The 11,298-nt window shown below is 48.4% G+C and overlaps 1 protein-coding gene across 1 annotated transcript in view; it reads right to left on the bottom strand.

The window, feature by feature from the left end:
• LOC110261288 (zinc finger protein 836-like) overlaps nucleotides 1-4,304 on the bottom strand; it is an 89,439-nt gene extending 85,135 nt beyond the window's left edge. Inside the window, exons 1-2 of the mRNA XM_021097253.1 lie at nucleotides 4,202-4,304; nucleotides 3,493-3,618 (exon numbers count right to left, since the gene is read on the bottom strand). The gene's annotated coding sequence lies outside the window, so the exon portion shown is untranslated. The remainder of the gene's footprint in view (nucleotides 1-3,492; nucleotides 3,619-4,201) is intronic.

The following is an 11,298-nucleotide window of genomic DNA, read 5'->3' on the forward strand; positions in this document are numbered from 1 at the left end:
ACACACGGGGACACCTCGGCACCCTGCAGGAGGACCCCGGTGGTGTGGTATTTCTTGGGCCTCCTCACAGCTTTTTGCTCTTATGTTGAGTAATTAAGCAGCCACATAAGGTTAAGGGTCCGTAGGAGGGGAAACATCCAGAACAGTCGTGGGAAACCATCCTGCTCACCTTCCCTGGGGCCTTGCTCTCCTCTGAGGAGCACTCACCCCAGGCTAAATATCTAAACACATCCATCCACAAACACGTCCCCATGAGTGAGGACACGTCTGAACACACCCCGTGAGTGGGGTGCTGCAGCCACCCTGGGAAGAAGAAGAACGCTTTGTCCTGCAAAGGAGGTGAAACAGGAAAGACTAAAAATACTCAATGGTGGGAGTTCCTATCATGGCTCAGCAGAAATGAACCCGACTAGTATCCGTGAGGATACGGTTTTGAGCCATGGGCTTGCTCAGTGGGTCAAGGATCCGGCGTAGCCGTGAGCTATGGTAGGAGTCACAGACGTGGCTCAGATCTGGTGCTGCTGTGGCTGTGGTGTAGGCCGGAAGCTACAGGTCTGATTAGACCCCTAACCTGGGAACGTCCATGTGCCGCAGGTGCAGCCCTAAAAAAACCCCCAAAAACCAAGCAACAAACAAAATCAATGAAGAAGTGCATTTCTGATGAGGGTGACTGATTTAGAGCCCACGAAACCTGGTTAATGCCACAGAGATCATCTTCAGCCAAGATCTGAAGAGGATGTAGGGGCAGTCATGACGATGGAATGTCAAAAAGTAAGCATCTGAGATGTGAGACAGAAAGCTGTCAGCGTCTGAGAACAGAGTAAACTGTGAGACCTGGGTGAGCTCCCAGGACGGGGCTGGAGACACGGGCAGGGCCCTGGGGATGACACAGGGCTGTGTAGCCACAGGGAGGAGTCCAGGTTTGGTCAAAGACGAGCCAGGGGAGGGCTGAGGGCCATCGCTGACAGAAACTCCCTTCAGATTTAGGCTCAGGGTGAGGCTAAGTTCTAGTCTCCACCCGAACACATTGGATTTTCATTCTGGGTGACTGGGAATCATTAAAAATGTCAAGAGGAGTTCCCATCGTGGCGCAGTGGTTAACGAATCCGACCAGCAACCATGAGGTTGCGGGTTCGGTCCCTGCCCTTGCTCAGTGGTTAACGATCCGGTGTTGCCATGAGCTGTGGTGTAGGTTGCAGACACGGCTCGGATCCCGCGTTGCTGTGGCTCTGGCGTAGGCTAGTGGCTACAGCTCCGATTCGACCCCCAGCCTGGGAACCTCCATATGCCATGGGAGCGGCCCAAAGAAATAGCAAAAAGACAAAAAAAAAAAAAAAATGTCAGGAGCTCCCCTTGGGGTGTAATGGGATCAGCAGCATCTTGGGAGCACTGGGACACAGGTTCAATCCCTGGGTTAAGGATCCAGCGTTGCTGTAGTTGTGATCTCTGAACAGGGAATTCCATATGCCACAGGGTGGCCAAAAAAATAAAGTGAAAAAATGTGTTAAAAAAATTTTTTTAGGAGTTCCCGTCGTGGCACAGTGGTTAACAATCCGACTAGGAACCATGAGGTTGCGGGTTCGGTCCCTGCCCTTGCTCAGTGGGTTAAGGATCCGGCGTTGCCGTGAGCTGTGGTGTAGGTCGCAGACGCGGCTCGGATCCCGCGTTGCTGTGGCTCTGGCGTAGGCCGTAGCTACAGCTCCAATTTGACCCCTAGCCTGGGAACCCCCATATGCCACGGGAGCGGCCCAAGAAATAGCAAAAAAAGACAAAAAAAAAATAAATAAATAAATAAATAAATAAATAAAATAAAATAAATAAAAAAAAAAAGATTAGTACCCTGTATACAGAAAAAAAAATTTTTTTTTAAATACAAATGGACACTCTTCTTAGAAATAATTCCCCCTCCACACACACCCAATTTGACTGATCATTCTAGGGATCAGTTGAGAGTTTCCAGTCTCATCTCTCATCTTCATGTTACAAGGGGCTCCCTGAGGCCCAGACGGGAGACATTTCTGAGGAAGTCTGAGCTAAGTGAACAGAACCAGGTGTCGCTGAATAATTTTTTTTTTCTTTTTGCTTCTTAGGGCTGAACACGTGGCATGTGGAAATACCCAGGCTAGGGGGCAAATCGGAGCCAAAGCTACTTGGGACCTGAGCCTCGTCTTCGAGCCACACCACAGCTCACAAACAACGCTGGATCCTTAACCCCTGAGCAAGGCCAGGGATCGAACCCAAGTCTTCATGGGGCCTAGTCGGGTGTGTTACCGCTGAGCCACGATGGGAACTCCAGGTGTAGCTGGATTACGAAATAGGAGCCTCATGCGACAGTGACACTTTGTCCTTCTCGCCTATCCCACTTAACACAGGGAGCATCTTTCATGAGCCTGAGCAAAGGAAACTTGTCTTTCAAAGTCTGATCTCACTGGCACCAGTCATTTAATCCTTCTTTTCCAAAAGATCACAGAAAAATATTTTAAACATGCAGATTTGCAAAAACACAGCCACTTGTGAAGAAAACATTGTAAGAAGACAGCTTAGGTGGTCTTGCCGCAGCTGCAGCTGGGATTCCATCCCTAGCCCAGCAACTTCCATACTGCAGAGGGTGTGGCCAGAAGAAACAAACAAATGCTCCCCCCCCACCCCGCCCCAAACCTAGCAGACATCTTTGCAATTCTCATCCCCATTTGCAGAATTGAAGCAGATCCTAAATTCATTAGACTGTAAAGCCCAGCCACAAGGTGATATGTCACAACTTAATTATCCATATCCAATCTCGCCACCCATCCGGACTCAGTGTCTCCCCTCTACCTGCATTGCTATGTGTTTGCATTTCATTAGGTTTATCTAGCTCCCTCTCTCTCTGTCACCTTCTACTCTCCCGACGGTTTCATGCCTCCTCTGTTTATTTATTTATTTGCTTTTTAGGGCTGCACCCGCGGCATACGGAGGTTCCCAGGCTAAAAGTCCAATCGGAGCTACAGCTGCCAGCCTACACCACAGCCACAGCAGGGCGGGACCCCAGCCGCGTCTCTCCGACCTACCCCACAGCTCACGACAACGCCCGATCCTTAACCCGCCGAGAGAGGTCAGGGATGGAAGCCGCGACCTCGTGGTTCCTAGTTGGATTCGTTTCCGTTTTGCCACAATGGGAACTCCTACTTCCGCGTCTTTAGTCTCTATGTTGGCTCCCTATCTGACCTCCTGGTTACAGCCCTCTACGCCCTCTGATGTCTTCTACGCCTGCCACAATCCCTTAGTTCCCTCGCTCTGGCACCCCAGCTGGTCATGCCTCCTTCCTGCTCTTTCTCTTCCTCTGCTCTTTTAGGCACTGCCTGTCCCCTCTTTCTCTCCAGCATCATATTGCTCTTAAGGCCATGTGGTTAGCGTTCAACTCCGAGCCCTGGGACTCCCCAGTGTGAAGTGCCTCACCACTGCTTTGCTCTCCCTCCTACAGCAGATAAACGGCCCCTCTCCCGACGTTGCTACCTGATCCGTTCTCCCCCATTCATCTCTCCTTCTCAGGTTTTCCGTTTCTCTGGCAGTCGCTCCGTTTCTGCTTCTCCTGATCCTCCTCGCCGTCGTATATACATGGAGGGCGACGAAGATGCCTGCCTGCCGAAGACGACCGTTTTCCAGAGGGGTGGAATTTGGGACAGAACACAGGGTTTTGAAACTGACTGGGGTCACCTTCCCTTCCGGGGGATGCGGAGAAGGGCTGACTACGTAGCGGAGGCCTGCGGGGCAGAAGGACCGGCCTGAACGGACGCGAGGACAGCGGGGCTGCAGGGCGGGTGTCTCAGAAGAGGGCGGGCTCCCGAATCCCAGGACCAGGACGAGGACGCGGCCTCTCCGGGAGCGGGGCGGCCGGTGCCGCCCCCACGGTGTGGGCGCGGGTCCTCCTAGTGCAAGAGGACCTCACGTGGCTGGGGGCGGAGGTAGGAAAGGGTTTCAAGCAGGAAAAACGATCCTAAAGGCCGTGTCTACGTGGATCGAAAGCAGAAAACCAAGGACAGGTACCAGGCACAGAACGACTTCAAACCCAGAGGACATACACCCGCCCTGTAACGGCGACGTCTGGATTGCCTAGCGGCGGAGGGCCGGGTGCTGGGGTTTAAGAGCCATAGTGACTTCGAGACCTTGAGGTTTGAGTCGGGGGAACCGCGCAGCAGCCATTTACTAGAAACAAGAAACTTACCTGCGGCCTCGGGACCGTCCCCACGCGCCTTCCGTTTCCGGTTCCGTGGGAAACTGCAGACACGCAGGGGAAAGAGGCGTGGCCTCCGGGGCGGGGCTTGGGCGGAGCGCCGTCGGCAAGGGGCGGAGCCAAGAAAGCTCCCTATGGACCCACGAGGGGCGGGCGGCGGGGGGGAGGGGGGAAGTGGATTCCTCTGCTTGGACCTGTTTAGGTTACTGTCCCCAAGAATTTTACGGTAAAGTTTTATAATTATAGAGGCCAGATTCGCAAAAGTTAACATGTCTCCTCTTAACAAGTTTTTAAAAGTTTAATACAAAGTTTTTCGGGTTTTTTTAAGCCAGCAGCTTTCTCGCATGTCCCAATAGTGCGGCTAAAGAAATTCAGAGCTCTGGAAACTTGGGTTTCCAAGTGGTGGCCAGAAGGAAGTGATGGGAACCAGGTACATTTCTAGTAGTTAGAATTAATTTAAGCAGTTGAAGTAAACAATAATTGGACCTTTCTCTGTGTTACAAACTAGAACGTGTATCACAAAACTCTTCTGTGTAGAAGGTGCTTCCTACTCTCCACTTAAGTATTACCTTTAGGGAGTTTCCCTTGTGGCACAGTGGAAACGAACCCCACTAGTAAGCAGGGTTCGATTCCTGGCCTCGCTCAGTGGGTTAAGGATCTGGCATTGCCGTGAGCTGTTCTGTAGGTCGCAGGTGCAGCTCGAATCCTGCCTGGCCTGTGGCTGTGGTTTAGGCCGGCAGCTCCAGCAGCTGTAGCTCCGATTCGACCCCTTAGCCTGGGAACCTCCATATGCCATGGGTGCGGCCCTAAAAAGCAAAAACAAGAACAAAAACATAAACAAAAAAGAATTACTTTTAGGAGTTCCCATCCTGGCTCAGCGGTTAAGGAACCCGACTAGCATCCATGATGACATGGGTTCGATCCCTGGACTTGCTCAGGAGGTTAAGGAGCTGACGTTGCTGTGAGCTGTGGTGTAGGTCGAGCTGTGGTGTAGGTCGGGGACATGGCTTGGATCCCCTGCTGCTGTGCCTATGGTATGTGTAGGCTGGTGGCTGTAGATCCAATTTGACCCCTAGCCTGCAAACTTCCACATACCGTGGTTGCAGCCCTAAAAGCAAGAATTACCTTTAAATAACTTTGAAAAACTCGTTTACATCAGAATATACTTGTCAATCATGAGAGTAAACAGAAAGTTTACTCTTTAAAAAATGGTAACCTTTAGCTCCTTGACTGTCTTCCCTTTCTTTTTTCTTTCTTTTTTCTTTTTTTTTTTTTTTTTTTTTTTTGTCTTTTCTAGGGCCGCTTCCTGTGGCATATGGAGGTTCCCAGGCTAGGGGTCTAATCACAGCTGTAGCCACCAGCCTACACCACAGCCACAGCAACACCAGATCTGAGCCGCATCTGCAACCTACACCACAGCTCATGGCAATGCCGGATCCTTAACCCACTGAGCAAAGCCAGGGATCGAACCCGCAGCCTCATGTTCCTAGTTGGGTTCCTTAACCACTGAGCCACGACGAGAACTCCCTGTCTTCCCTTTCTGAAAGTTCTGTCCTGTGTAGATAAAAGGGCCTGTAAATACTCTTCAGAAGAAATTGAGGTTTGCTTTCATCAAAATAATTAATTTTACGATATTTTAAGAACATTTAATGGGTAGGTATAAAGAAGCAAAACTAGATTATCAATTGTGCAATAACTTCGTTTTCATTTTCTTTTTTGGCTGCACCCGTGGCATATGGGTATTCCTGTGCCAGGGATTGAATCCAAGCTGCGGCCAGATCCTTACCCCATTGTGCTACAGCAAGAACTCTGCAGCAACTTCATTTTGACCCTCAATATATTTGTGATAATATCTGTTGGATAGCATTTACTACAAAGTATTTTTTGCATATCCCTACATGATAATGTTTGTGAAAATCCATACAGATGTGACAGTCCATTGAGCTATGAGGATTTTTAGATAATTGCAATGTTTTCCAGTAAAATGACAGAATGTCCTAATGTAGCACATTTTTGAATTTAAGATATATCATCACATTTTATTTGTGTTTCTTTTTAAGCCTGCACTTGCAGCATATGGAAGTTCCCAGGAGAGGGTTGAATCAGAGCTGCAACTGTGGACTACACCACACCCACGGCAACACTGGATCTGAGCCGCATCTGGGACCTGCGCCACAGCTTGTGGCAATGCTGGGTCTTAACCTACTGTGTGAGGCCAGTGATCAAACCTGAGTCCTCATGGATATTATATTGGGTTCTTAACTGGCTGAGCCACAATGGGAATTCTGTATCACCATATTTTAAAAACATGTGGTGACTGGAAAAAATTGTGGGGTCTAAATCAGTAAGTTTCTCTGTATTATGCAATGTTGCTAAGAAAGACATTTCAGTAGGAACTTCCATGATTCTGAGCAAGGAAATGAGTTGGTGATGGAACTTTCCACTAAACAAAACAGTACAGAAGCCCATGGTAAGGGAAAGTCATAAGTCTTTTTTTTTTTTAATGGGGAGTTTTGCTGGTTTTAAAATTGAAAAGCAGCAAAATGAACACACTCACGAGAAATAAAAAGTTCCTAACTCACAGGAAGGTTTTGAGATGTCTTCCTGTATATTGTTATGAAACAGATAGAAATTAGTCACAGTTGAAAAATGGAAAAAGCACAAGGAAATAGCCTGACATCTAAGTATGCATGTTGACAAACACAGTCCTAGAAATACTCAAATACTTGTGTTGTTAAAGGCGGAACCCGAACCCACAGCATATGGAGGTTCAGGCTAAGGGTCGAACTGGTGCGACAGCTGCTGGCTGTCACCACAGCCACAGTAACGCGGGATCCAGGACACATCTGCGACCTACACCACAGCTCACAGCACTGCCAGATCCCCAACCCACTGAGGGAGGCCAGGGATCAAACCCGCAACCTCATGGATACCAGTAGGATTCGTTTCTGCTGTGCCACAACTGGAACGCCCTAAATAAATACATATATATATATGTATATATATATATTTTGTTTGTTTGTTTGTTTGTCTTTTGTCCTTTTAGGGCCGCACCCTTGGCATATGGAGGTTCCAGGCTAGGGATCCAATCGGAGCTGCAGCTGCCAAGCCACACCACAGCGACAGTCACAGCAACACCAGATCCAAGCTGCATCTGCGACGTACACCACAGCTCACGGCAATGTTGGATCCTTAATCCACTGAGCAAGGCCAGGGATCGAACCTGCAACCTCATGATTCCTAGTCGGATTCATTTCCGCTGCACCGCGATGGGAACTCCAATATGTATTTTTGAGCTCAAGTAGAATAACTGAAATATTTTAACGCTGTCGAACTTACATAAGGAGAGATTTTTTTTTTCCCAAATGATTATTACCATGTCAAGAATAGTCCAGCCATAATACCTGTAAAGCCTCAAAAGCCAGACCAAAAAAGAATTTTCTTTTATCTCGAGAGGTCAGTAAGGTAGAAAAATCCCAGCTGGAAGAGGGGATGAGCAGGTACCAGGAGCTGACACTCTCAGGGGATGTTTTATAAAGTCACCTCCTTGGGGGAGTAGCTATTCCAGGAGCATTGTTGTTACATAGCACGATGCTTTAAAAGTTGTTCAAAACAAAGGGGCCCTGGGAAAGGAGAAAACCACGAAGTAAAATTTGAATTCACCGTGACAATCACTGTTCCCAGGAATCACGATAAGACAACGGAACGAAATTCTGAGTCCCTGTGAGGCTCCTAAGAAGAGATCAATGGGAACATGATGAGTCTTATCCCCAGGGAACTACAGTTACTAGCAATCCGTGTGTTCCCTTCAGAACAAGAGAAGAAAAGCTGTTAACTGTTAAACTTGCTATTTTTGAGAGTTAAAAAAAAAGTAAAGATTATTTACCAATTCAATGTATCATTTACTTAGTTTTTGCCTTTTTAAGGACAAACGCAAGGCTGATGGAAGGTCCCAGGCTAGGGGTCGGATCGGAGCTGCAGCTGCCGTCCACACCACAGCCACAGCAATGCGGGATCGGAGCTGCATCTGTGACCTACAAAGCTCATGGCAATGCGGGATCCTCAACCCACTGAGTGAGACCAGCTGTCAAATGTGAGTCCTCATGGATCCTAGTCGGGTTCTTTACTGCTGAGCCAGGAGGGGGACTCCTTATTTTTAATATTTATTTGTGCCACAGCCACAGCGCTGCAGGACTTGAGGTGCATCTGTGACCTACACTGAAGGGGCCATGTGGGATCCTCAACCTAGTGAGTGAGGCCAGGGATGGAACCTGCATCCTTATGGAAACAAGTCAGGTTCTTAAGCCACTGACTCCAAAGGGAACTCACATCAACTCAATATGTGAGGCTAATATTACCATGATATAAAGCTAGTATTACCATGATATAACACGAAGCAAAGGGATTAGGAAAAAAGAAGGAAAAAAACAGCTCCCTCTGGGCTGCATTCCACAGCAACAAAGAGCCCAGGTGTACGAGTGGGCAAATATGTGTGCCTGGTGGCCTGGGTGTGAGTGTGACTTTCTAGGAGGGCAGGGAAGGGACAGGGTAGGAAGAGACATTCTTTGGAGGTTGGGCCTGAGCCAGGGAGGCATCAGCTTCCTCCCTCCCTCCCCTGCCATCGCCTCTCTTCTCCCTTTGCTCCCCTCACCCCTCCCGCAAGCATTCTGTCCGGCAGCCTGGGGGTGATGAGCAGAGTGAAGATACGGGCCTGGCCGGGCACATCGCAGGGGGTCAGCTGGGGCCTCCCCAGCTTCCTGAACGCCAAGGATTACAGCTCCCACTTCTGCTCTTTGATCAGTTGGTAGCAATTTGACCATGACACCTCTGTGTGAGAATCCAACATATTTCCTACAGGAGGTGTAACAGGGAAGATCAAAGTGGGAGGAATGAAGGCAGACAGGAGGGGCAGGGGAGGAGACAGAAAATGCTTTTACTAAAAAGAGGGGAAGAAAAGTAATGACCAGGTAAATCCCACATGAAAACGCAAACATTCTGGAGAAAACATTAGCAATAGAAATCAGCAGGAGGGAGTTCCCGTCATGGCTTAGTGGTTAATGACCTGACGAGAATCCATGAGGACACGGGTTCCATCCCTGGCCTCGCTCAGCAGGTTAAGGATCCAGTGTTGCCGTGAGCTGTGGTATAGGTCACAGACATGGTTCAGACCCCGTGTTGCTTTGGCCGTGGTGTAGGCCAGCATGCTATAGCTCCAATTTGACCCTCTAGCCTGGGAACCACCATATGCCGAGGGTGCAGCCCCAAAAAGACAAAAAAAAGAAAAAAGAAAAAATTAACTGTAGGAGTTTCTATTGTGGCAAAGTGGGTTAGTGTGTTAGTGGCAGCGCATGTTCGATCCGTGGTGAAGTGGGTTAAGCAGCTGGCATTGCCGCAGTAGTGGCATAGCTTGCAGTTGCAGCTCAGATTCAACCACTGGCCTGGGAACCTCCAGGTGCCGCAGGTGCAGTCAGAAAAATGGAAACCCACTGTAGACAGAACCAACTGTACACCATGAACAAAAGGTGTTTATTTGAAAGATAAAAGGCTGTCTCAAATGCCAATCACTGTAATCCACACCGATAACAGACTGCAGAAAAATCAGAGGGTCCCAGCAATTGATGCAGAAGCAGCATGTGACAAGATTCAATGACCGTTTGCAATACAAGCTTCACAAAAGTAGGAAGTCAGGGAACCTCCCTCAACCCACAGTAAAAACCACCCATAAAAAAAAATTGGAATTCCCTCAGCGGCTAGCAGTTAAGGATCCAGTGGTGTCACTGGTGTATATGGCTATCTATGATGGAAGACTACGCAGCCATAAAAAATGAAATACTGCCATTTGCAGCATCGTAGACTAGGAGATTACGCTCAGTGAAGTCAGTCAGACAGAGAAAGACAAATACTGGATGATACCACCTATAGGGGGAAACTAAAAAAATACAAGGAACCAGTAAATGTAACAAAAAAGAAGCTGTCCAACAGACACAGAACAAACGAATGGTTAACTGCGGGGAGACAAGGGGTAGGGTGATAGAGGCGTGAGGGAGTGAGGAGATCAAAGTCTTAGATGTCAGGAGGCTCAAGGATGTAACGTACAACATGGAAAACACAGCCCACATCTGCTAATAACTACACGAGAAGTAACCTTTGAAAGTTTTATTAAGGAAAAAAAAAAAAAAAAAAAAAAAGCCAGAGGCGTTTACTTGGTAGCACAGCAGGTTAAGGATCCAATGTCAAAAGTGCTGTGCCTCGGGTTGCAGCTGTGGCCCAGGATAAATCCCTGGCACTGGAATTTCTTCATGCGGTGGTCATGGCCCAACAAAAATAAAAACACAACCCCCCCCCAAAAAAAATCCTATAAATCTCTCTCTTTTTTTTGCCTTTTCTTGGGCTGCTCCCGTGGCACATGGAGGTTCCCAGGCTAGGGGTTGAATCGGAGCTGTAGCCACCAGCCTACGCCAGAGCCACAGCAATTGAGGGATCCGAGCCGCATCTGCGACCTGCACCACAGCTCACGGCAACACCGGATCCTTAACCCACTGAGCAAGGCCAGAGATCGAACCCACAACCTCATGGTTCCTAGTCGATTTGTTAACCACTACGCCAACAGTGGGAACTCCCCACCCTATAAATCTTGTGAGAAAAAATAAATTAATGGACTGTTTACAGGTGTGATCTAGTTAAGATCTGTACAGGTGAGATAACACTGTACGAGCTGGTCAATCTGACATAATTCTGAGTGTCTCTGTAAGGAAAATGCAGGTGGGGTTTGATTCATGAAGAGATTCCTGTGAAGGAAGCAGGTGACAGAGGTAAAAAGATTTTAAGAGGCTACCTTGGGAGTTTCCATTGTGGCTCAGCAGTAATGAACCCGAGTAGTACCCATGAGGACACAGGTTTGAACCCTGGCCTGGCTCAGTGGGTTAAGGACTAGCGTTGCTGCGGCTGTGGTGTAGCCAGCAGCTGTAGCTCCGATTCAACCCCTAGTCTGGGAACTTCCATACACCGCGGTTGTGGGCCTAAAAAGCCAAAAAAAAAAAAACAAGGCTACTTTGCTGCCTTTAAAGGAGGAAGGAGACCATGAGACA

The sequence above is a fragment of the Sus scrofa genome, chromosome 6, assembly GCF_000003025.6.
Source record: "Sus scrofa isolate TJ Tabasco breed Duroc chromosome 6, Sscrofa11.1, whole genome shotgun sequence".
Taxonomy (NCBI): domain Eukaryota; kingdom Metazoa; phylum Chordata; class Mammalia; order Artiodactyla; family Suidae; genus Sus; species Sus scrofa.